Below are 27,089 nucleotides of genomic sequence, written 5' to 3'. Positions count from 1 at the left end.
TGATGCATAGCAAAATAGAGGACACTCCTGAGGAAGAGGGAGTTAATGAGACCAAATTGCATATTTTAATAGACAATAGAATTTTAGTGATATCAAGGAGTTCTGGTATTGTGGTAAAAAAGGCCACATTTCTAAAAATTGCTTTAAAAGGAATGCTAAAATTAGAAATGGAAAAAAGCAACAAGGCAATTATGCTTCTAGTAGAAGTAGAAACAATGATGATAGAAGTGAACAATTGTTTATTATGCAACACTTTATGAATACTATGATTGCTTATGGTTCATCAAAGAATGATGTATGGTATGTAGACTCAAGTGCCTCTAACCACATGACTTCCACAAAGAGTAGTTTAGAGAGATGCATAGTTTTGAGTATCCAGGCTATGTGGAGATAGGGGGATGATATAGTTCACCTCATTACTCATGTTGAAAATGTTCCTTTAAGTATGCATGATGGTAAAAGTAAATAATTATTTGATGTGTTGCATGTACTAAATATTACCAAAAATTTGGTTTGTGTTGGTCAAATGGTAGAATAAGAATTGAAGTTCATTTCACATCTTATGGTTGTTATATAGAATATCCTAAAAATGATTGTAGGTGTTGAGATATCGAGCTCCACTCGTGATATGCCAGGGTGACCGTTGTGCATTTATGTCACCGACTTGTCAGTTGTAGACGCGGTTGGTACACCGCCCATGAATAATAGCTAGATGACAGCTATCCTTATCTACTCTAGTTCATGGCTTGGTTAGTATGCCACCTTAGTTAGTTGAGTTTGGTTTGAGACCCATATATAGGGTTCTTCTATTTCTTTGTAAGAGAGTTCTTTTTTGGCTTACACAAACTAAGAAGAGGAAAACTGTTTTCAGCCTCCACCCTTGTGTGTATTCCCCCATTGTGCAAGCAAGAAAGCTACAAGTGAGACTCCTTCCTTCTCTCCCACAATCTTGACATGGTATCAGAGCCTTGTTCGTGGTAAGGAACTCAAGAAAGCAAGCCAAGCTCGCGGTGTTCTGGTAAGAGGAGCAGTGTTGCTTTCATTTTCTGTTTTGGGAGCAGATCTCTGCAGGTAGCACAGCCGGAAAGTGCAGGAGTGCATTGTCTCAGTTTGAGACGCCCTTCGCGGTGAAGCAAGAGGGCAGTATATGCTACGGGTAAGGGCTTTAGCCCTTGGCGACCTTGTTTTTTTTATTTGAGGCCATTTCGGGGCCTGTTTTGGAGGCGGAAGTTTTCTGCACGCACTCAAGAAAAGGACAAGTTTTATGCTGTGCAGCCACTGTTCTACAGGTCGGTGAAAAGTTACTGTAGAAATTGCATCGTATGCTTATGCGCAGAGACATTGGGAGTTACAGAATCATCCCTGTTGCCTGTTGATGCAAAATCGTCACTAGGAAGTGACTGTGTGGTCAAATACCACTTTCGTCAGTTTTGCAGATTTGCCTTTGTGAGGCTGAAGCTGTGTTCTTTGCAGTGACAGAATTTTTTGTAGTGTTCTGTAATGGCATCTGATTCTCTCTCACAGATTGTCACTGAAAAGCTTGACAAGAACAACTTCCAAGCATGGAAGTTTAGAATGACGAATTTCCTTATGGGAAAAGGATATTGGGAATTTGTTGCAGGAAATGAAGAAGAATCAGTTCTTCCTGATGTTCCCAATCAACAGCAAATGCAGGCATTTAAAGCATGGCATGAGAGAGCCATGAAAGTTATGTACTGGCTGTCTATCAGTATTTCAGACTCTATGATTGTGCATATTCAGGATGCAAGTACGCCAAAGGAGGCATGGGATACTTTGTCAAAAATGTATAGCACAAATACTCAAGCCAGGAAAATGCAGCTCAAGCAAGAGTTGCACAATGTGCAAAGAGAAAGTATGAGCATCAATGACTACCACATGAAGGTGAAGAAGATTGCAGATGTACTTGCTTCCATTGGGTCGCCAGTGGAAGATGATGATTTAGTTTCTGTGACCTTGAATGGTCTAGGAAAGGATTATGCACAGTTCCGAACATCCATTTCCGTCTGTGAAAGATTTCCTGATTTTGAGGAGTTGATTGCTCTTCTAATTTCTGAGGAGCAGAGAAATGGTGGTGCATCTTCTTCAGGAGGAACTTCAAAAGAAGCTGTCTTCTACTCAAATGTTGGAAGAGGTAGAGGCAGAGGTAGAGGAGGCCGATTTGGAGGCCGTGGTAGAAATCAAAATATGCAGCAAACTCAAGAAAACCAGTCCTATGGAGGAGGACGTGGTAACTTTAGAGGCAGGGGGAGCCAAAGAGGTCGTGGTGGATGGCAAAGAGGTCAAAATGCAAACAGTAATGTTGAATGCTACTACTGTGGTAAAATGGGTCATATGGCTAAAGACTGCTATAAAAAGCAGAATGACATCATGAATGGAAAACTGCAACAAGGGAATTATGCATCTTCTAGTAGACAGGGTGATGACAGAAATGAGCATTTGTTTATGGTGCAGCACATGAACAATTCTGTGACAAGTGCAGAAGAAAGCAACGATGTCTGGTATGTTGACTCAGGTGCATCAAACCACATGACAGGTCATGCAGAATGGATGGAGGATGCAAGGAAAATGGAAAAACCAGGATTTGTGGAGACTGGTGATGATACTGCACATCCTATTGTGCAGATTGGAAAAATTCCTTTGTCTATGCAGGATGGGAAAAAGAAATACCTGTCCGATGTATTTCATGTCCCGAATATCACCAAGAATCTGGTTTCTGTTGGTCAAATGGTTGAGCAGGGCTTGCAGGTCAGATTTAATCCTAATGGATGCTTTGTTGAGGATATGAAAAATAAAGGTCGCTTGATAGCAAAAGGAAAGAAGAAGGGCAGAATGTTTACATTGGATGCAGACATGTCTGAATTGAGTGCAGCAATGTTTGCACATGGGACCGGTGTAGTTGCAGATATTGATATCTGGCATAAACGCATTGGTCATGTTAATGTACAGCGACTTAAATCAATGCAGGCCCAAAATATTGTTGCAGGATTGCCCAAATTCAAGGTTGCAGAAATGCATAAGGTATGTGAAGCCTGTCAGTTTGGAAAACAGGCAAGGAAACCATTTCCTAGACATGTTCAAGAGAGTGAGAAGCCATTGGAATTAATCCACTCTGATGTGTGGACTACTAAAGCTGCATCTCTTGGAGGCTGTCATTATTTTGTCACTTTTATTGATGACTATAGCAGAAAAGTTTGGGTGTATTTTATGAAAAAGAAAAGTGAAGTTTTTGGGCATTTCAAAACTCTTAAAGCTATGGTTGAAAAAGAAACAGGCCTGCAGATAAAATGCCTAAGGTCAGATGGAGGGGGAGAGTACCTCTCAAATGAGTTTGCAAGGTTCCTGCAGGAGCATGGCATAAAGCAGCAATATTTATGCAGTCATACCCCACAACAAAATGGAATTGCAGAAAGGAAAAACAGGCATATTGGAGAGGTATCTCATGCCATGCTCAATGAAAAAGACTTGCCAGATTTTTATTGGGTTGAAGCAGTTGCTACAGCAGTCTACATAATGAACAGGACTCCCACTGCAGCAATAAATGGAATGACTCCAGAGGAGAGGTATACTGGTAGGAAACCAGATATTTCTCATTTGAAAATTTTTGGTTGCATTGCCTATGTACATGTGCCAGATGAGTTGAGATCCAAGTTGGATCCAAAAGCTGAGAAGTGCATCTTTATTGGTTACTCTCTGCAGCAAAAAGGGTATAGATGCTATAACCCTTCTACTCGTAAGTTTACAGTGAGCAGAGATGTTGTTTTTGATGAGATGAGTAGCTAGTATAAACCAGTAAATGTGATTGATGATGTAGATGTACAAAATGGTAATGTTGCACAGAATTCACAGCAGCAGTCACAAAATATTAGTGGACCTGGAGCATCCTCTAGCAGTGGTTCACATTCTTCGCCATGGACAGGCAGATTGAGATCAGGAGAATCTTCTCAAAGCAATGCAGATAGTGGTATGCAGGTATCACGAAAAGGAAAAGAGAAGGTTGATCAGCCCATATTTGATGTGAATGCAGGTCACTCTTATGTGGATGGTGAATCCAGTGGCTCAAAACAGAGCATTGATGATGAGTTGGGTATTCCTTCTGTTGTTACACGTGGAGTAAGGAAGACCAGGGATGTTTTGAGAGCACCTGGGAGTGAACCTACTTTGCGCAGGTCTACCAGAGCTAGGTATCCTGTGGATAGGCTGAAATATGATGGATTTAGAGCCATTTACTATGCATATATGGTCAAAGTGATACAGGAACCAGAACCCACTTCTTTTGAGCAAGCCATGGGAAAAGAAAAATGGGAGAAAGCCATGGATGAAGAAATGGATGCCTTGGAAGCAAATGCTACATGGGACTTGGTACCTTTGCCTAAAGGTAAGAATGCAATTGGCTGTAAGTGGGTTTATAAGGTGAAGCACAATGCAGATGGTTCTGTGAACAGATACAAGGCAAGATTAGTAGTCAAGGGGTATGCACAAACATATGGCATTGACTATGAAGAAACATTCAGTCCGGTTGCAAGGATGGCAACCGTAAGAGCAGTCATTGTTATGGCTGCATCAAAGGGATGGTCTTTACATCAGATGGATGTAAAGAATGCCTTCTTGCATGGTGATTTGCAAGAAGAGGTCTATATGGAGCAGCCACCAGGTTATGTGCATGCTGTTCATCCTAAGTTTGTTTGCAGGTTGAAGAAAGCCTTGTATGACTTGAAGCAAGCACCTAGAGCATGGTCTGACAAGATAGGACAGTATCTTGTCACTATTGGCTTTCAGATTTCCAAGGCAGATTTCTCACTCTATGTGAGAAAAACAGAGAAAGGTATTATGCTACTTGTCATTTATGTTGATGATTTGATTATGACAGGTGACAGTGATGAAGATATCCTTCATGTGAAAATGCTATTGAAGCAGAAGTTTGAGATGAAGGATTTGGGACAACTGCGTTATTTCTTGGGCATTGAGGTGATTAGATCACCAAGTGGGATACAGCTCTTGCAGAGGCAGTATGGATTGGACATGCTGTCCAAATATGGGATGACAGGCTGTAAGCCTATTTCAGTTCCTTTGGAGCAGAATGTGAAGTTGAGCGCAGATGCAGGTGAGCTTCTGGAAGACCCTACTATGTACAGACGCATAGTAGGAAGTTTGATTTATATGACTATTACCAGGCCAGATTTGAGCTATGCTGTTGGATTGGTAAGTTAGTTTATGCAGGCTCCAAGGAAACCGCATTTGGATGCGGCTAGACGCATACTCAGGTATGTGAAGTCCACATTGCAGTATGGACTATTTTATGAGACTGGGGTTCAGATACAATTACATGGATACACTGATGCTGATTGGGCTGGTAGTATTTCTGATAGATGATCTACCACTGCATATGTGTTCTCTTTTGGGAGTGCTGCAGTCACTTGGAGCAGCAAGAAACAGCCTACAGTTGCCTTGTCGAGCACAGAGGCCGAGTACAGGGGTGCAGCAATGGCTGCATGTGAGGTAGCTTGGTTGCATAAGCTACTTTATGATATGCATCAGTCTACAGATGGACCAGTTGTCATTTATTGTGACAACATGAGCAGTATATACTTGGCAAATAACCCAGTCTATCATGCTAGAACAAAGCACATTGAGGTGCATTATCACTATGTGCGGGAGAGGGTTTTACTAGGTCTTATTGATCTAGTTTATGTCAGCACAGAGGATCAGGTAGCTGACATATTCACGAAGGCATTGGGCGCAGAGAAGCTGCGCAAGTTCAGAGACCTGCTTGGTATGCAGGAATTGGGATTGAGCTCGAGGGGGAGTGTTGAGATATCGAGCTCCACTCGTGATATGCCAAGGTGACCATTGTGCATTTATGTCACCGACTTGTCAGTTGTAGACGCGGTTGGTACACCGCCCATGAATAATAGCTAGATGACAGCTATCCTTATCTACTCTAGTTCGTGGCTTGGTTAGTATGCCACCTTAGTTAGTTGAGTTTGGTTTGAGACCCATATATAGGGTTCTTCTATTTCTTTGTAAGAGAGTTCTTTTTTGGCTTACACAAACTAAGAAGAGGAAAACTGTTTTCAGCCTCCACCCTTGTGTGTATTCCCCCATTGTGCAAGCAAGAAAGCTACAAGTGAGACTCCTTCCTTCTCTCCCACAATCTTGACAGTAGGTTGATTTTGCAAAAGGGATATGTGTTGGTAGTTTGTTTGCTCTTGATGTGAGTCTACCTAAAATGGATGCTACCATGTTTGCACAAGGTTTAGGTGTTGTGGGCTTATATTAAAATTTGGCATAAGAGAATTGGTCATGTGAATGTGTAGTGGCTGAAAGACATGCACTCAAAACTAATTGTGGATGGCTTACCCAAGTTTAGGGTTGATGGTATGCTTAAATTATGTGAAGCATGTCAATTTGAAAAGTAAGCAAGGCATGTGTTTCCACATAAAAAGTATGTATGTAAGAAGGCACTTGAATCGATACATTCTTATGCCACTTGAATTCATACATTTTGATGTGTGGATTCTACAAAGATTTTAAAATTTTTGAGTGGTTGAAAGTATGATGCTCCCTTTATTGATGATCATACTTGCAAAGTATGGGTTTACTTTATGTGTGAGAAAAGTGAGGTGTTCAATCACTTGAAAAGCTTTAAGGCTTTGATTGAGAAGGAGGCAGGGTTGCATATTAAATGCCTAAGATTGGATGGAGAGGGAGAATATATCTCCAATGAGTTTTTTAATCTTTTATAGAAAAATAGTATAACAGATATACTCTGTAGGTAGCAAAATGGGGTTGTTGAGTGAAAAAAGAGGCATATTGCAAAGGTGGTTCATGCATTGATATCAGAAATAAACTTGCCACATTACTATTGGGTTGATGTAGTTGCTACCATAGTATACATTATGAAGAGGACAACCACTACCATTGTACATGGTATGACACCCGAAGAGAAGTTTATAGGTAGAAAGCCAAATCTGTGTTATTTGAAAGTATTTGGATATATTGATTATGTGTATATTCTTGATGAGTTGCACAGTAAATTGGATCCCAAAGTAGAAAAATATGTATTTGTGGGATATTTTCTTGAGAAAAAGAGATATAGATGTCATAACCCTATTATATGTGAGCTAAGAGTTAGTAGGGATGTTATTTTTCAAATTAAATGAGTAGCTAGTATAGTAATGTGTAGAATGCAATTGGGGTTGATAAGCATGAGAGTATGATTGTGCAAAAAATAGGTTAGTATGCATAAACATTGAGTGGACCACAAGAGTCTCCTAGTTATGGCTCTATTGATGATAAACCTTGGAGTGGTAGATTGAGATCATAGGTTACTTCACCAAGTACATTATAGATGTTAAGAAAAGATAAAGAGAAAGTTGGGGACTCACCTATTCTGACAAATGCATAATCGAATTTCTCTCATTTTGATGTTGATTTAGATGGCCCTTAACAAAGCTTGGATGAGAAGTTTGGGATTCCACCTATTAAAACACCTTGTGTGCAAAAGGCATAAGAGCATGCTAAAGCACATGGTAGTGATCTAGGTCCACATAGGTCAAGGAGAGTAAGAAAAACAATGTAGTGATTGACATATGATAGCTTTGTAGCTCATCACTATACATACATGGCTAAGGTTTCCTAAGGTTGTGTAGAATGTGGAACCCACTTTTTTTGAGGCTGCAATGGGTAATGACTATTGGGATCATGCTATGGAGGAAAAAATGGCTACTCTTAAGGATAATGACACATGGGAGTTGGTGCCTTTACCTAAAGGAAAGAAAGATATTGGTTGCAAATGGGTATACAAGGTCAGCATAAGTCATATGGATCTATTGAGTGCTATAAGACGTGACTAGTTGCTAAAGGGTATACACAAACTCATGATATTGATTATGAGGAGACTTTTGCTCCAGTGGCTAAAATGGCCATTTTAAGGGGTATCATAGTAGTGGCTACATCAAAGGGTTGGATCATGCATCAAACGAACAATATCAAAGGGATAAAGCAAGCACCCAAGGCATGGCATGATAGGATTGCAAAATACCTTCTCAACGTTGGATTTTACTGAGCATAAGTTGATCATTTACTCTATGTATGTGAGAGTAATGCAAGTATTGTGATCATTATGGATGATAGTGAGACAAAGATTGACCATATGAAGGGTCTCCTCAAGATGGAATTTGAGATGAAGGATTTGAGAGAGTTGCATTAGTTTCTTGACATAGAGATAATCAAGACTAATGAGGGTATATGGTCGTCACACAGAGATAGTATGTGTTGGATATGCTAAAGAAGAATGGCATGGCTAATTGCAAGCCTATTTCCATATCTTTGGATATCAATGCTAAGCTTAGTGCACATGAGGGTGACTTAATTGAGGATGTCACTATGTATTAGAAGATTGTGGGAAGCCATGATCACTAGGCTAGATCTAAACTAAACAGTTGATTTGGAGATTCAGTTTATATGGCTTCCACAAAAGCCACATTTGGATGTAATGTGGCGTACATTATGCTATGCCAAGTCCACATTATATTATGCCTTATAGTGCAAGTGTACCATTGGACTTGCATGGTTACACAAATGTAGATTGGGTTGGTAGCATTTTAGACAAGAGGTCTACCAGTAGTTTTGTGTTTTCATTTGTTGTTACTTGGAGTAGCAAGAAACAAGTGACAAATTCATTGTTTAGTACAAAGGCAGAGTACAAATCTAATGCAATTGCAGCATGTGAGATAGCTTGGTTGCGCAAGCTACTTGGTGATTTAGGGATGTAGATGGACAAGAATATTATCATCCACTATGATAACCCAGTGCATCATGCATGGAGCAAACACATAGAGATCCATTGGCATGAACCTGTCCTGGAGAAATTGGCTGACTAGCTTCTAGATAGGATCAGTGATCATTGAGAAAGACACTCCTGAAGTGTTAATCACCTTCTTGGCATCGAGGACCTCTTTAGTCTACTTCTATAACAGCTTGAGAATCTCATCATTTGAGAATAACTGTCTGGCTGTAACAAAGGGTTCTCCTTTGTATGGAAGAGACAAAGCCATCCCTAACCCTCTAGATATCAGGACCATGGAAATACCACACACCAAGCTCCATTTATTACTGTATGACGCAAGAAACTCATCACAAAGGGCTGGATTGTCTAGAATCAGAGGGAATGAAGTAGCCACAAAAGATGCAAGGCCAACCTTCGCAATAGGCTCAAAAGTCAGTAGGGAAGAATAATCCCTACTGATCAATGGGATATATTGAACAGGAGGAGGAGCTTGAGGCGCCATTCAGATGGATATCACTAAAGGAATTGGGAGCTGAGAAGCTTCAACGCTTTAGAACTATGCTTGGAGTTCATGAGCTCATGCTAAGCTCAAGGAAGAGTGTTGAGATATCGAGATCTACATGAGCTAGTATTCATTATGCATCTTAGTGATGTGGTAGAATATTACTCATTGGCATGTTATGTGACCAACATAAGGATACACCAATGATCTTATAGCTTGACTATACCCATGTAGTCCACTCTTGGTTATAGCACATTTATTGTGCCACCTCTTCTTTCCTTAGTGGTTTCACACTTAATGACTACGTGTGCATATATTGTGGTACTTTCATATTAGTCTTTTATCATATTGTAAACTTGGTTCTTTTGTATGGAAGAAGAAGAAATAATAAGAACAATAACATTTCAGGCTTATCTCTTTGTGTGCTCAATTCTCCATTGCCTTTGTGTGTATACTCTTAGTTTCTTCACCTCTCTACTCCCTTGTCTGTTTTCAGTGGAGAAGATGCAAAGGAACCCACCTATCTTCTTTATATGCCAACCTAAATTTGAGAAAGATCCAATGGATATCATCCTCTTGGAACTTATGGTTTCTTATTTGATTGAGCTAGCAAGCTTTCATGGGGGAGTCCAAGAGTTTTTTAGAGTTCACCCATTCCATCCTCTAGCAATGGAGCTAGATTGATATTTGATATTTGTAAAATAAATGTGTACATTTTTCTTTGTGCACAATTGTTCACCATCTTGCAAATGTAATTGTGGATTTAATATACTTTTTTGTAGTAAGTTCATGTAGTATAATATGGATTATATTAGTGTATCAAACTATTTGATAATTGAAGTTATGAATGTTAAATGGTACAATATTGAAAGGAATAACTGATACATGTAACGAGCTCGTAATGAGGCAATACAAAGCTACATTTACAGAGATTGTTAAGCGATTGCCACGATTATTGTAAATGGATGCATAACTTCAATCCATGCATAAGCCTAATCAAATGAGGATGAGAGAGACTAAGAGAAAGAGGGAGGCGAATGTGTAAGTGTATGTGTACGTATATATGGTTTTTGCTCCTATATACACAATTAAAGTATTAATACATCATGACGTACTTACAAATACATGCAAAGAATGAGGAAAAATGTGAATGTGATATCACTTGTGTATACATAATTGAACCACTTACATTGTGATAATATTATAAAAAATAAACATATAAGCTGAATTTAGTTATGCAAAGAAGTTAAGGAGAGAGAACTAGAAATGTATAGTTAGAGAGAGGAGGGAGAGTATGTGTGTGTGGTGTGTGTGAAAGAGGGAGATGATAAATGAGAGAGTTGGGGGTGAGAGAGAGAGAGAGAGAGAGAGAGAGAGAGAGAGAGAGAGAGAGAGAGAGAGAGAGAGAGAGAGAGAGAGAGAGAGAGAGAGAGAGAGAGAGAGAGAGAGAGAGAGAGAGAGAGAGAGAGAGTGTGTGTGTGTGTGTGTGTGTGTGTGTGTGTGTGTGTGTGTTATTTATGTTGAAGATCAAGCTCATTAGCTCACCTGACTCTTCCAATTGTATCAAGCTATTTGTTATACCATGTGTGTGGTCAATAAGTTGAGTTACTAACTCAACCGCAATCAAAAATCTAGTTAGTGGTAGACCTAGACAACAAGACTATTGTGTGTTACTCTCATGGTGCATAGAAGACCAATGAAGAATAATGAAAAAGAAGAAAGATGAGAACTAATTGTTCTATCCATTACTCCAACTATTTCCCTCTATTCTCTCTCATGTTCTTTGTCATGGTATCAGAGCTGCTTTTGTTTTGTTGAAACTTAGCAAGAGATGAATTGAAAAGGCAAGAGGCATATCTCATGTGTGTTCTCTAATTAGCTTTGGAGAGTCATTGAAGGAAGAAAAGGAGCAATCTATACTACTTCTAGAGCACTATTGAGTGTTGTATGCTTGAGCAATTGACCACCAGCAAAAACTACGTGAAGACCCACCTGAGGTTACACCTATTTCAGGAGGATAGCATGGACAATAAGCATGGGCTACATCTACTATCTTTGATCACTATTCCACTGAGAATCACTACAAGTCCTCTACTAAACTTTGAGCACTCATTGGAAAGACCACAATGGGCATTATGAGCAGCAGCCAACAAATCAAAAATTTGCATGGATTTTGCGTGTGTTTTCTATACTAAACCTCTCAGTAGTGCATTCTTAATCTTGGCACACTCAAACATTGATAAGATGTTTAGCAAATAGTATGGCATAATTCTTGTACATCTAGACACCATTTGAGTGGACTAAAAGTCACCAATTTGTTGTATATGATAGACTATGTGCTATCATACAAGTTGTAATCGTTGTATCTTTTAATCTAAAGCTCACTAAAGCGTGGCCATTAATGCTTGTAAGATGCTATATGGTTGATGGATAGTCTAGGAGGATGCTCATGAGCATTGAATTCTTAGCTTTGGATTCATCCATAGTTGGATTAACAGGTTTGGTTGCTAGTTATAGCATGTGAAAACCCTCCTGCTCACTACTATTTGATGTAGGTGTAAGCATTGATGCACACATGATTATGTATTGATGTCCAAAGGTTATGACACATGTCTAATAGGATTGGAGACTATTTTTAATCAAAAAGTACCTTAAATATGCAAAGTTTTTACTGCTAATTTTTTTAGACCACTTGTTTGTTGGACATTGGAAGGCTCCTCTTCATTGATGCATAATGCTTTATGCAATAAATGAGATATACATGCTATGCTATTTCTTACAGATGTTATGGTAGATGGAGATATATGTGGATGTTATTTAGCTGAAATACATTGGCTATTATAGAGTTCTAATGTCATTTACTCTAGGATTGAAATTGTCCTGTCTAAAAAGTGACATACCTATGTTGATTGGCTAAAGGTTTTTGGGATCCTAACTAGAAAATTGATACATGCTACATGTCCAAGATGAACTAGATGCTAAATACATACAAACGTACATGTTGTTTGAATGCTATGCAAGCATTTTATAAGTGAAGAGACATCTTGGTCTATAGGAAGTCAAGCATTAACAATTTGAATATTGCACTAAAGAAATATAGCTAAAACATGGCAAACGTTGATAGTATAGACAATATCACACTGATAGTGGGTGAAAAGATGGATAACAATAGTTATGTAATATGGAAATTTTTCATGGAGAATTTCCTAATTACAAAAAGGATATTGGGATTTGATTACAAGTGATGAGGCTGAATCTAAGCTTCTAGAATGCAATCCCACTACTAAACAATAGAGAGCACATCATGCGTGGCTTGAACATGCTCAAAGAGTCTTGCAATGGCTTTCACCATGTATCTCTGATGCAATGGACATGCAAATTATGAACTGCAAGTCATCGAAAGATGCATGGGACATCTTGATGTAGTACTACGGTGCTACTACTAGTGCATGGAAAATCTAGCTAAAATAGAAGTCTAACACCATGGATAGGAAAGGTCATTAATATAGGACTATGTGATAGAGATAAAAACCATTGTTGATCAACCAGCATTTGTTGGAGCTAGGGCTGATGACAAAGATCTGGTTGCAGTTACACTAAATGGCTTTGGATATAAGTATAAGATTTAATTCATTTGATACATCTATATCAATAGGATTTTAAAAAACTTGAGTTTAATGAGCTGATTGCTTGATTTGTCCATGAAGAGGTTAAGCCTAGATTTGCTACATGCTCAAGTAGCTCAAAAGGTAGAGATGCAATCTTTTACTTGCATGAAAGAGACCAAGGCAACCATGGTAAAGGGTCAACTCATGGTTGAGGAACTTATCATAATGCATCTCAAAATTTGAATAACCAACTGGTATAAAATGCTAGAGGTAATGGCTACTTCCATGAGGGGGAGATCCAACTCCAGAGGTAGAGGTTCATGGCAATCTTAGAATGCATATGAGAATGCAAATAAAGATAAGGACTACCACTACTATGGGAAGTATGGGTATATTTCTAAGGATTAGTAGAAGAAGCAAGCATATCATAGAGGCAAGCAACACAAGCATTATGCTACATCTAGTCATACTGAGGATGTTACTCCTGACAAGTTGTTTGTTCTGACCTATGTTCATAACAATGTCTTTGAGGTTGTAAGTCAAATGATGTATGGTGCATTGATTCATGATCTTCTAATTGCATGACCCCGCATGGTGAATGGTTCAGTTATATGGTTTTGGATAAGCATGGTTATGTTTGTACAAGTGAAAATGCTCATATTCATGACATGATACCATATTAAAAGTTGTATGGACATAAGCCTCTGACGTCATCCATCTAAAAATCTTTGGTTGCATTGCATATGTACACATTTCACATGAGAAAAGAAGAAAATTGGATCCTAAAGCACATAAGTGTATCTTCATTGGCTATGCACAAGAGCATAAAGCATATAAATGCTTTGATCTTTCTACACCAAAAACGGTAATCAGCATAGATGTTATCTTTGATGAGTTGGCATCTTGGTATGGCTCACTAGTGTTGCTATTCCACCTAATGTATCTTTAGATCATGTATATATTGAGCTTTCGTAGCAAAGCATTACTATGATTGATCTTACACGTGACATATCTCTGAGTGTTTTGCCTTGGACTAGACAAGTTATACAATCATGCATCACCATCCACTGTGATAGCACTATTGTAACGTGTAAAATATTACATGGCGCACTGAACAGAATCTAAGAAAGAGATAGAGAGTACACAACAGATAAGAGGAGAATCAGTAAATTCTTTAACTCCAAACAACTTATACAAAGATGGCTCTATCCACCCGTGCGCTTCCACTGTGTGAAGCTTAGATGGCGATCTAGATAGAAGATAGGTGAAGAGCTTAAGACTAGTTGGAACAACAACTCTAACTGGGTGAAAGATGAGAGAGAGATGGCTGCGAAGGGGTTTAGCTTTTATAGCCCGCAAAGGTCGTTAGGTCGTCCTGCTGACCCGACCTACCATATGAGCCTCCACTAGTCGGCCAGGGAATATTCGAGGGAATATTCCCTTTACCATCGGGCTACCAGCTTAACCACTCTATCTAACCCAAAGATTAGACCCACAATGGTCACCTTTTTGCCATTCGGTTACATAGACCTCATCTGATATACAAGTCAGGACTCAACCAATGTCCGGGCTCACATTTGGCTTCTCCTCATAATGGGGGCCTTACAACTTTGAGCACCATGGATCATTGGTAGCACCTAATGAGGGTGGGGCATTGATCATATCTAACAATACGTGCCCGCCCAAGCTGCTTCATTGGTGGTACATTCTTACTAGCCTATCAAGAGATGTCCTAGAAAATGCCATCTGATATTTTGATGAAAACCCTCAGAGTTTGCTAACTAGGCTTGCTTAAGTCTACCTTGTATTGGAAGTTCCGGCCGTTCCCATGAAGATCGACCTGAGTCTTTTTTGTCAAATCAACTACTAATGGTTGATTAGTGTTAGTGGTTTGAGTTTCCAACCCTTGTAGATTTTGTTGACTGAAACGAGCTTGCATTGTGTCAAAGAGATTGGAAGACGAACGGGAGTGTGGCACTTTGATCCCTTCTACCCATGGTTCTAATGTGATGCAAGTCAGGCTTTGTGATCTCTAATGGTTATAAAAAAGTGTGATTTTTATTCCTTCTTAGGAAAGCTCTCAGCTCACCGAGACCACCCAACCATAAGTCTAGATCCGTCAGGGTCCATCCTCCCGCTTCCCTCGAGAGAGTATTTTTAATTACCTAATTACCTACCACCTTAGGTTCAACATATAAAAATAGCTTCTTTGAATTATCTCCTGATACAAATTCATTACATACCTTTATTTCACGACACAAAAACGGAGTAAAGCAATCCCTTCTCAATAGTTTCTTTAAGAAAAATAACTTTTTACAATGTTTTCTATTTTAACTAGAATGATGTCAACCCTAGGGTATTATTCTCTCCAAGCTTAATTCCTAAACTAGTATTGGAATTCTCTGGATACTATCTGGAATTTGAAGGGTAGTTGGTAGTTTGTAAGAGCCTAAGGAGTTTATGACCAGAGCCCCCTAGTATCCTCACCTCCTCTTGCCAACTAGAGTTCCATACAACAAGACCTTTCATGTCATGATTGGTCTATACTCACTAGTGCGAAACAAAAAGAAAAACCCCTTGGAGTAGGTTTTATTCACATTGGCCTTGGGGAGGTCTACTGCCATTGAGAACACTACCTTAGTCGGTGTTCTATGCTCATCAAAATATTGCCTCAATTGCCTGATCATCCACCTTTTAACCTAATGATTTTAGGAAAGATTGGTACCTAGCTTATAAACATGAATATCTTATTTCAAATGCACTATACATAAACTTTTAACAAATTTATTTCCAAGAAAAATCTTTTCTTTCCAAAAATAATAATATCAAGGCAAAACTTAGTGTAAGTTGCAATACCTTCCAGTAGTATTCTCGGATTTCCCCTTCCTTAGGATCTAGTTTGGACTGAATCTAAACAAGAATTCTATTTTTGAGAATAACTCCTTTGGTGGACTTTTCTCAATGGAGTTTCATGGGTCCTTGCCCGCAATAAGAAAAAGATCTTAGTTTTATTACGAAAAGTATTCTTTTGACAATTTCATTTGAAGATCTTTTATATACCGAGAATTAGCATCCGTGTTTATCCATCAGAAGTTTCATTAGATCAATATAAATAAAGAATATTAAGTCTTTTATAGACATAGTACCTTCCTTGTACTCTCCTTGGTACATCTTATACAAACCCAAATTACCCCTTGGAATTTGTGGTTAAGAATTCCTTTAAAAGATTATATGCAAGAAATAAATAAAAAACCTACTTTACGAATGTAGCTTTTTGTTGCCAATTCATGGGATGATGGCCTACTAGTAGCTTCCTTTATTATCAAGATACAGTACTTAGGGATCCATGACAAGTGCTTGGTTGATGGTATTCACAGCTTTGTTTGTAATCCAAGTACTCGTCATTCTGTTTGTAGTGGTTGTGTCCACTCCATTATTGGCAGATCCTACCTCCACAACCTTCATAACTTTCTTCTTTGGGGCCATGGTCTTTGATCGTGAGATTGTAATGGGTATTTTGGCAAGGGATCTTGGGGTTTTCACAATTAGATTGATAGAAACTTGATTGATGGGGGATAGCAATCACTAGGAATTTAGAAAAATCAAGAAGAGTCTTGATTCCACAAGGAAGTGGATTAGAAGGGATAGAGGATTTGATTCCAAGAGCCTACAGAGTATCCTCCTTGTCTTTGTGACAAGAATTCCCGTCCTTATGCTTCTCTTGCCCCACTTCTTCTTGCTCTATACTCTTGGGAAGAGCCTCTCCTCTCTTGCCCAGGCTGCCCTCCAACAGATCCTCATATCTCGTATTTATAGTTAAATTGAGGAAGAAGGGTTGTGGCCAAGAAGAGGAGCTCTTTATGTAGGGTATCTTGGTAAATCAACAATCTGAAAGCTTTCAAGATGCAATCTGATGCTGGCAATTTGATCTTTGAGGTCTAGAGAGGTTACCGAGATGCCATGACTAATTCGCTTGGCTCTCTGATGATTTTGCTTCAATCTAAGCCTCTCGTTCAACTGAGAAAAGCGAAAGATTACTGGAGTTTTTTGCTGTGATTCAAAAAGGAGGATTCAAAATTTTTCTCATGCTTTCAGGATCTCCAAATTTAGAAGAAATCATGCATCATTTTTTTGGTCAAAAAAGGGGGGGAAGCGATGGCCTATTCGTTGTCATCGTCCTCTTAGTCTTCTTCTTCTTTTCATAAAGCTTAAAGATTTAAAGCTTAAAGCTTTTAAAATTGACTTTCTTTACTAAGTTTTAAATGGGTTTAGTCAATTGTGACTTATGACCCATGACTTGTGTTCATGTGGTGACTTTCGTGAAGGATGGCTACATAGGCTATCAACCTAGGAAAGTGTTGGGTACGAACTTCGGACTATTTTGTTTGAGACTTCCTCTATTTAATGGTCTATAATTCTTCAAATCTAATTGCGAGAAGTCAACAAGATTGCAAATAAAGTCAGAGCATCACATCCTCTTCCCCTTAGAGGAATCGAAATGTCCTCATCTCGAATGAAACTAGGGATATTGGTTACATAGTGATTTTTGGTCAATGCGAGTGGCATCCTCTTCAGGGTAGTCTTTCTAGTGGACAAAATATTCTCTAATCATTTTTCATCTTAGAGTTTCCCTCCTGCATGTCAACTATCTTTTCTGGTTGAAGTTCGAGGACTTCTTGACTTGGCATCACAACTTGTTAGTCTTTAAGTACATGGTCAGGGTTAGAAACATACACTTTCAATAGTCTAACATGAAATACATTATGTACTTTCAAGTTATTAGGGAGTTGTAGCTTCTAGGCATTTGGTCCTAGACACTTTAGCATCTTATATGTCCCACAATACCTAGGACTTAGCTTCTTGAATTTTCCCAAAGATATGGAACTTTTCTTTGGATAAACTCGTATGAAAACGATGTCACCTTCTTTGAAAATGTGTTCTTGCCTTCGTTGATTAGCTTATGCCCTCTATCGATCCTTTGCAGCTTGAATATCTTTCCTTATAGTCTTTACTTGCTAATCCATTTCTTCCAACATTTTCCTAGATGCTTCTACTCGTAGGGTAGGATCGAAAAAATTTAATGGTGTAAGACAATCTTGCCCATATAGTGCTTGAAAAGGAGTCATTTGAATACTTTGATGGTATGATGCATTGTAGGAGAATTCAACTAAGGGTAGGTATTGGATCCATTTTTTGGGCTCCCTATTACAATAAGCTCTCAGTATATCTTCAACAACTTGGTTGACCCACTCTGTTTGACCATCGATTTGGGGATGATAAGCAATAATAAAGCAGAGCTCGATTCCTAGATCTTCGAACAAACTCTTCCAAAAGTTTGATATGAAGAGAGAATCGCGGCACTAATGATTCTCTGGGTAATCCATGTAACTTGAAATTTTCCTCAATGAAAAGCCTAGCGATATTGAAAGCCTTGTAACTGGTTTTTACAGGAATAAGGTGTGTAACTCTTGTTAACATATCAATGACTACCATTATGGAGTTATATCCTCCTTGTACCACAAGGGTAATCCAACTATGAAGTTCATGCTGATGTACTCCCATTTCTTTTGAGGGATGTTAAGTGGCTAGAGCTTTCATGGCAACTTGACACATTTGGCCTTAATTTGTTGGTAGTTCAGGCATTTGATGTATTACCAAGCAGGTAATGTCCCCATAGTTTAAAGGCATGAATTATGGCAAGTATTTATAGATCATGTGTGGCATAGTTTCTTTTGTGGATCTTTAATTTTATTGAAGCATAGGCTAGTAGATGTCCTTCTTGCATAAGCATGCAACCCAAAGCAAGAGAGCTTGCATCAGTTATGACTTCGAATTATTTGCTTAGGTTAGGAAGCCTTAAGATAGGGGCGGTTACCAAACTTTTCTTAAGCTTCTCAAAGCTAGATTGTTCGATGAACATCCATATAATGGAGACCTAATTTTTGAGAAGGTCGGTGAGAGGCACGGCGATTGAGACATAGTCTTTAATGAAGAATCTATACCAACCCGTTAGCCCTAGAAAGCATCGCACTTCCTTGACCTTTTTTGGGGGTGGCCAATCTTGTACAAATTTAACCTTGATAGGATCCACTCTTGATCCACTAAAATGCCATCTGTCAATACTATGAATCCTAAATATTCAATATGTTTCTTAAAGAATGCACATTTCTTCTTTTTAGTATACAGTTTGTGGACTTTCATTGTTTCAAGAACTACTCGTAGCTATGGTCCATGGTATTCTTCATTCTTTGAATATGTTAAGATATCATCAAGGAAGATAACGACAAGTTGTCAAGATAGGGTAGAAAAATGTCGCATCAACCTATTGAAGGTGGCAGGAGCATTTGTTAATCCAAACGATTTCACTCATAATGACTGTATCTTGTGTTAAAAGCAATTTTAGGGATATCTTCCTCCCTAATTCTTATTTGATAATAGCGTGATCTAAGATCAATCCTTGAAAAGACCTTTACTCCTTGGAGTCGGTCAAGCAACTCATCTATCTTGGGGATTGGAGGTTTATTTTTCACTGTCACCTAGTTTAATCCACGGTAATCGATACAAAGCCGGAGTGTTTCATCTTTCTTTTCTAAAATAGTACTAGGACTCCCCATGGTGAATTACTTGGCTGGATGTATCCCTGTTCTAATAGCTGTTTGAGTTGTTCTTTTAGCTCAATGGCTTTAGGAATTGACATTTGGTAGGGCCGTTTGGCAACGGGGAAAACACCTAGAATGAGTTGAATTTCATGATCTACTTCCCTTGTTGGTGAAAGCTCTGTCTGAACATCCACATATTCTTTTAGCCAAGATGGTTGAAATCCTTAGCTTCACTATCCTGCTCAACCTTGTTGAGTTTAATTAGATAGATGGGTAATCCTTTCTTTAGTCCTTTTACTATTCGGGAAGCTTTAGCCAGCTAAACCTTAGGGTTCCCTGCTTCTCCCTGAGTGGTTACTTGTTCTCCCTTTGAGCTTTGAAATGTGATTAACCAATCCATACCTAGCAGATATTCATAACCCCTAAGGTTCATAATTCGGAAGCTCGTTTTGAAAGAATTGCCACCCAAGCTAAATTCTACCTTGCTAATTTTTTGTATTGAAAGAACTTTTTTGCCATTTGTCAACTCCACAAGCAAAGTAGGTGCAAGAGTAGTGTTTATGCCTAGCCTTTTTGCACATTTTGGTGATATAAAATAGTGGGTAATTCCATAGTCGATTAAAATTCGAAAGCGTTTACCTTGATAATTTGTTGGTGTTTGAATTATTGAGAATTGGTGATTTGGACCCTTCTTATTGAGAGTAGCATGTACTCTAGCTCTTTCCATATCAGATTCCATTGTAGGTTCTTTATCATTATTGACCTCCTTTAGGTTCATTCGAGCAACTTTCCCTTGGCATCTTGGCTTTTCCCTCAAAACTGACCTTGGTGGATGTTTGGTCGGGCACTGCCTCTTAAAATGTCCTAGTTCCTAGCAATAGAAGCACCTTGGAGTCTCATTGCTTTTTCCTATGAGTATAAAGTTTCTCACTACATTTGATTTGGCTTTCTTTGTTCTGTTTGGTTGGTATTTCCCTTGGGCTCTTTTTGTATAACCTTAGAAGTTGCCCTTATTCTGACTATTTTTGTTCTAATTTTTACATTTATTGGCCTTTATTCGATCTCTGAACTACTCAAGTTGCTCAAATCAATGCATCATGTAAATTTGATGGTCTTATTGATTCAAGGTTCATATTCAGGGGCGGATTTAGACCATTGTAAAATTTAGATACTTGCTATGAAATTTCCATTGTAGGTGCATATTTTAGAAGTGTTACGAATTTGGAGTAGTAAGCTTCTAGGCTTAGGCTTGACTACTTTAGTTTGAAGAACTCATTCATCTTCTAGGCTTGATATGTGGGTGGAAGATATCTCACCCACACAGCTTCCTTAATCTTGTCCCAAGTGATAGCGCTTTCGGATGTTCTTTGGTCCTTGCACCACTGTTTCCACCAAAGACTGGCATCTTCTATGAGTTTTAGCTTAGCGATTATGGCTTAATTTGACAGTTCAGTCCCTACAGGAGTGAAATTTATTCCATAGATTCTATCCATGTTTCTGCTTCAGTTGGAATGTCCCTCCCTTTACCATCAAACTCTAATGGCTTGTATTGCTTGAGAAGAAATTTCTTCTCTTGAGCTTCTATAATATTGAGAATCGGGGTGACGTTCTAGGAAATTATGCAATTTTTGTGATCAAAATTCTCTCCAATCATATTCAGAAAAGATGTTTACTTGCTTAATCTACCTCATTAATTTAGGAAGGAAATTATGTACTACTTGGACTTCTGATAATGATCAGGGTTTACACTTTAAAAGAGAGTTTTAATTTTAATTTTAAAAAATTTATCAAATGGACAATATCTTCCCATTATTCATGATTATCAAGGAGACAAACGGGTGGACAAAACCCCCCTAGTGTCCTCACCTCCTCCTGCTAACTAGAGTTGCCTACAACAAGACCTTTCATGTCATGATTGGTCTATACTCACTAATGTGAAACAAAAAAGAAACCCTTGGAGTAGGTTTTATTCATGCTGGCCCTGGGGAGGTCTAGTGTCATCAAGAACAATTCCTCAGTCAATGTTCTATGCTCATCAAAATACTACCTCAGTCCACGATCTACCTGATCAACCATCTTTTAGCTTGATGATTTTAGGAAAGATTAGTACCTAGCTTACAATCACAAACATCTTATTTTGAATGCATTGTACATAAAATTTTAAAAAATTTATTTCCAAGACAAATCTTTTCTTTCCAAAAATAATAATAACAAGGAAAAACTTAGCGTAAGTGGCAATACCTTCCAATAGTCTTCTCAGATATCCCATTCCTTAGGATCTAGTTTGGACTGAATCTAAGCAAGACTTTTGTTTTTGAGAATAACTCCCCTGGTGGAACTTTCTCAATGGAGTTTTGTGGGTCCTTTCCTGCAATTTAAAAAAATATTAGCTAGTTTTATTTTAAAAAAAATTATTTTGACAATTCTATCTCAAGGTCTTTTATATACCAAGAATTAGCATCTGTGTTTATCAATCAGAGGTTTTGTTAGATCAATATAATTCAAAAATATTAAGTCTTTTAGGGAAACAGTACCTTCCTTATACTCTCCTTGGTACATCTTGTACAAACCCAAATTACCCCTTGGAATTTGCGGTTAAGAATTTTTTTAAAAGATTATATGCAAGAAATAAATAAAAAACATATTTTATGAATGTAACTTTTTGTTGCCAATTCTTGGGATGATGGCCTACTAGTAGTTTCCTTTATTATCAAAATATAGTACCTAGGGATCCATGACAAGTGCTTGGTTGATGGTATTTGCAGCTTCCTTTGTAATCCCAATACTGGTCATTCCCTTTGTAGTGATTGTGTCTACATCATTATTAGCAACTATTGCCTCCATGACGTTCATAACTTTCTTCTTTGGGGCCATGTTCTTTTTCATGAGATTGTAAAGGGGATTTTTGCAAGGGAGCTTGGGATTGTCGCAAATGGATTGATGGGAGATAGCGATCACTACAAATTTAGAAAAATCAAGAAGAGTCTTGATTCCACATGAAAGTGGGATAGAAGGGATAGAGGATCCAATTCCAAGAGCATGCGAAGTACCCTCCTTGTCTGCATGACGAGAATTCCCGTCCTTGCAGCCTCTCCTCTCTTACTCAAGCTACCCTCCAATGGCTTCTCATGCCTCATATTTATAGTTGAATTGAGGAAGAAGGGTTGTGGACAAGAAGAGGAGCTCTTTATGGAGGGTATCTTGGCAAATCAACAATTTGAAAGCTTTCAAGATGCAATATGATGTTGGTGATGTGATCTTTGAGTTCCAGAGAGGCTATCATAGATGCCATGACTGATTCGCCTAGCTCTCGGATGTTCTTACTTCAATCTAAGCCGCTTGTCCAATTGAGAAGAGGGGGGATATTGCTAGATTTTTCTATTGTGATTCTAGGAGGAGAATTCAAGCTTTTGCTCATGCTTTCAAGATCTCAAATTTTAAGAGAAATCATGCACTATTTTTTTGTAAAAAAACCAGGGAGGGTGACATGTTCGTCATCATGTTCTCCTTAATCTTCTTCTTTTTTTCATAAAGCTTTAAGCTTTTTAATTTGCCTTGCTTTGCTAAGTTTTAAATGGGTTTAGTTAATTGTGACTTATGGCCCATGACTTGTGTCTGTGTGGCGACTTCCATGAAGGATGGCTACGATTCAGCCTGGTCGGGTTATGAACATTGGAATATTTTGCTCGAGACTTCCCCTATTTAATGGTCTATAATTCTTCAAATCTAATTGTGAGAAGTCGAGAAGATTGAAAATAAAGTTAGAATATCACAACTATGTCAATGAGGGGGAGAAATGCAATAGAAGGCAAATGCAAAGAGAAATTTCTTGATGATGCTCCTAGGATTTTGACTTTTGGATATGACTCATGTTAACCCCAGCTTGAGATGGAAGAAAACAAAGTAAAATATGGAGACAATGGAAGAAGCTGGATGGAGAACAAGCAAATGCACAAGGATGGCCTCTAAAATCAAGTTAAAGGCAAAAGCACATTTTTGAGTGAAATACGCCCCAAAACTTTTGTAAAAGAGAGTCAATCTCCCTCCTATGCAAATTGTAAAAGGGTAGTCAGGCATAAGCTAAAGAAATAGGCCAAGTATGTAGAAGGGAATGAGAAAAGGACCTAGCCACAATGGCCGGTCGTGTAAAAATGGAGATGGGTGCCCATGGGATTTTAGGGCATGTATATAAAGTTCAAAAAGTGAATGAGAGCTCATTCTTTGGTATGTGGCAAGAAGAGGCTCTTCTCTTCTCCTTACTTACTTGTGTGTACTTGAGAGAGGGAGTGTGACAGTGTGAGGGAGTGAGTGTGTGAGGGTGAGGGATCAAGGAGGTGAAGCTCTCCACCATCTCCTCTCTTCTTCTTCTTCTTCTTTTCTTCTCTTCTCTTCTCTTCTCTCGCGCTTGGCTATGGAGGATGGAGCTTGGAGGTGGAGCTTCAGGATGCTTGAGCTTGCATCAAGAATCGTGAATCTACCAATGTGCTTGAGGGAGGAGGCAACTCATTTAGGCATCGAGGTAAGCTCACTACACCCTGGTAGGATAAGTGGCTATGTGAGAGGTAGCCATTAGTGCTCGCTTGAAAGACTTGAACAATAAGCACTCCGTGGGTCTTGGCAATTGATCTTGAGCTTACCTCTACATTTTGGTTCCATTGCTGAGACCAATGGATTCAAGCTTGAGCACTTGCACACTTAAATCGAGCAAGGGAGTAAGGGTTTCATCCCCAAACCAAAGCTTGAGACAGGTAGGAATTTTTGGATTTTTTAAAATTCACAACAAGTCGACAAAAAACGCATCGCATTCGGCCTATCCAAGGAGCAGCTCAATCCTGGGTCGAGTCCCGGAATTGGACCTTGGCCACTTATCTTAGGCCATTCGACTTGTCCAAGTCCTCCTAGCATATTCGGACATGTAGCTACTCAGGCCAGCTAGACTCGGCCTACTCGAGTCGCACATTCGGACAGATTAGGTATTCGGCCCTTCCAATTTGGCCTCCGACTACCATCCTTGGTCTAGTCCTACTTGGCCATTCAACCATTCAGCCCATCTAAACTCCATATTTGACCTCAGCCCGCTTGAGCCACGTGCCATTCGTCCCATCCCAATTTGGTCCAGTTTCACTCGGCCCATCCGAGTCATATACTTAGCCCCTGCAATTCGGCCATATTGGGCCGAATTTGAAAATTTCCAAAGTTCTTAAATTTTGGACCGAACCCACCTAAATATCGGTCATATGAACCTCCGAAGGCCATACAGACACTTGAAACACCTTTCTGGCGCAAAAAAAGAAGAATTTGACATAGAGGTGATCCTAGTTGACTATCTAAAGATCCGACCCGTTAGCAGCATTAAACAAAGTCGTAGACCCCAACCGAACCTTAACTAAGCAAGAGGCGCAATGAAAAACCCTATAAGCTGGTGAGGACGGCCAAATATACAAGCCCCTAGTAGACCAAACCCATAAACGAGGGTGCAAGAGCCTCTTAGACACTTTTTTTCTCACTCACTCTTATTTCCAGCACTCGAGACACACTTAAGAAGAGCTAAAAGCCTGATTGCGCACAATGCATGGAAAAGAATACACACACACATGCATAGAGTGAGGATAAGTTGAGAACTATTTGTAATTAACAAGGAATTCACTCATACATAAAAACTTGAAGGAACCCACCAGTAAGAGAAGATCTCAAGACATAGACGGATGATCAAATCCCCAAAAGTAGGACCAAGCGAAGAACACAATTGAAAAGTTGGGACATAGTAAGGACCCACACTATCAGGAAAGTGGATCTACCCGATCTCATCAACCTGATTGAAAACTTGGCGAAACAAGAAATCTTGGACATGGAAAAGGACAGCTCATGCCATACATTACGAGAAATATGGATTCTCTTTTCTGCCCCTTAAGGAGTGAATAAACAAATATAGGCCTAATCAATGAGAGAGCTAGGATTCCAAATAACATGAATCTTCTAGCCATGTCTTGAACCAAATCTTCCCTCAATAATAAAATAAGGGAAAATGTGGGGAATACAATGCTAACATTTCTTGGAACTTTGTGACTCAAATTTTCATTTTCTATTTTTTTATGTTTGACTTTTCATTTCTCCCTTTTTCAGTTTTCCCCTCTTTCTTAGGCGGAACTCAAATTTATCATATCTCTTTCCCTGCTTATTCTTTCCTGACGAAATCTTACAACCTCATTGTTGCTTGCCCTATCTGTAACCTTGTGAGATTTCATTTCCTCTACACAAACATAGAGTGAGTTTCACATGTTTTATGAGAGCAGAGCTTGTTCTACTAGAGCCCTAAGATTTTCTTCACAAAACTCTATAGATATATTGTTCTCTTCCATGGATGTTCTATGGTAAAGTCTTATCTCGTTTGGACAAAACATATGCAAGTTATGTGCATTCTCTGACATGTAATTTCTTTTGTTTTGGTACTCTAGGAGTCTCTTACAGTCAAGAACAATGATCTTTTGAACGCTCAACTTCTTCTTCAACATCTTACGATTTCTTTGTAAACAAAGTTACAAGTATGTTGTCTTGTTTTTTGTTGTTATAGTTAAATTTTATCTCGTTTGGACAAAATGTATACAAGCTATATGCATACTCAACTTTCCTTTGTTTTTTTACTCCAAGAGTCTCCGAGGGTGGAGAACAATGATTTTTTAAAAACTCAACTTCTTCAACATCTTTGGTCTTCTTTGCAAAGTGAGCCAAAGTATATTGTCACTTTTTTCTATTGTTCCATGGTTAAGTTTCAACTCATTTGGACAAAGCCTATGTAAGTTATATGCATGCTTTGACTCAAAGTTTTCTTTTATTTTTGTACTCTAGGAATTTGTCAATGAAGGAACAATGGTCTTGTTATAAGTCAACTTCTTGTTCAACATCTCTGGGGCTTCTTTGTGAAAAGAATTATAGGTATAATGCTTTTTTTTAATTGCTCCATTTAAATTTCATTTCATTTGGAGAGAAGATTTACAAATTATACACATGCTAATAGGTAACTTTTTTATTTGGTTATTATAGATGACTTCACAGAGGAAAAACATCAATAACGTACTTGCAGTGGAGGTCTTCAATAGGGAAGATAGTAGCAGTAATTGGATTTGTGATAAGTACCATAAGTTGGATTGGATTTTGATGCACCCAAGTACTCGAGGGAGTTTCAAGGTCAGGCGTAAGGATGTTGCAAACCCTAGCAAACATTAGAAATGTAGAATTTTAGAGTTTAGAAAAGTGTTTAATGGAACAAGTACAGTAAGAGAAGTGTTGATCCAACATGTTTATGCGCACAAACAAATCTATGTACATGACAAGAACTAAATTATTGCAAATTATAAACAAAATAGTAAGTTTTTAAATTTTATCATTGTTTATTCTTTTGCATCAGAGTTGTTTTTAAAAATCTTTGCAGTGTTCTAATTCAATCTTGTTTTACTGACATCTCTATATCCATCAACTTTGCATGAATGGTAGAATGTGGAATGTTTGAGAGGCAAGATACATGTTTGGCATGAAGACATAGGTTCTTTGATCTATGATAATAACTTTGCAAG

This window comes from Lygodium microphyllum, chromosome 14 (genome assembly GCF_053477565.2).
Source record: "Lygodium microphyllum isolate KBCC chromosome 14, Lygodium_microphyllum_v1.1.10, whole genome shotgun sequence".
In the NCBI taxonomy this organism is placed as follows: Eukaryota; Viridiplantae; Streptophyta; class Polypodiopsida; order Schizaeales; family Lygodiaceae; genus Lygodium; species Lygodium microphyllum.
Note: the sequence above shows the minus strand (reverse complement) of the source record.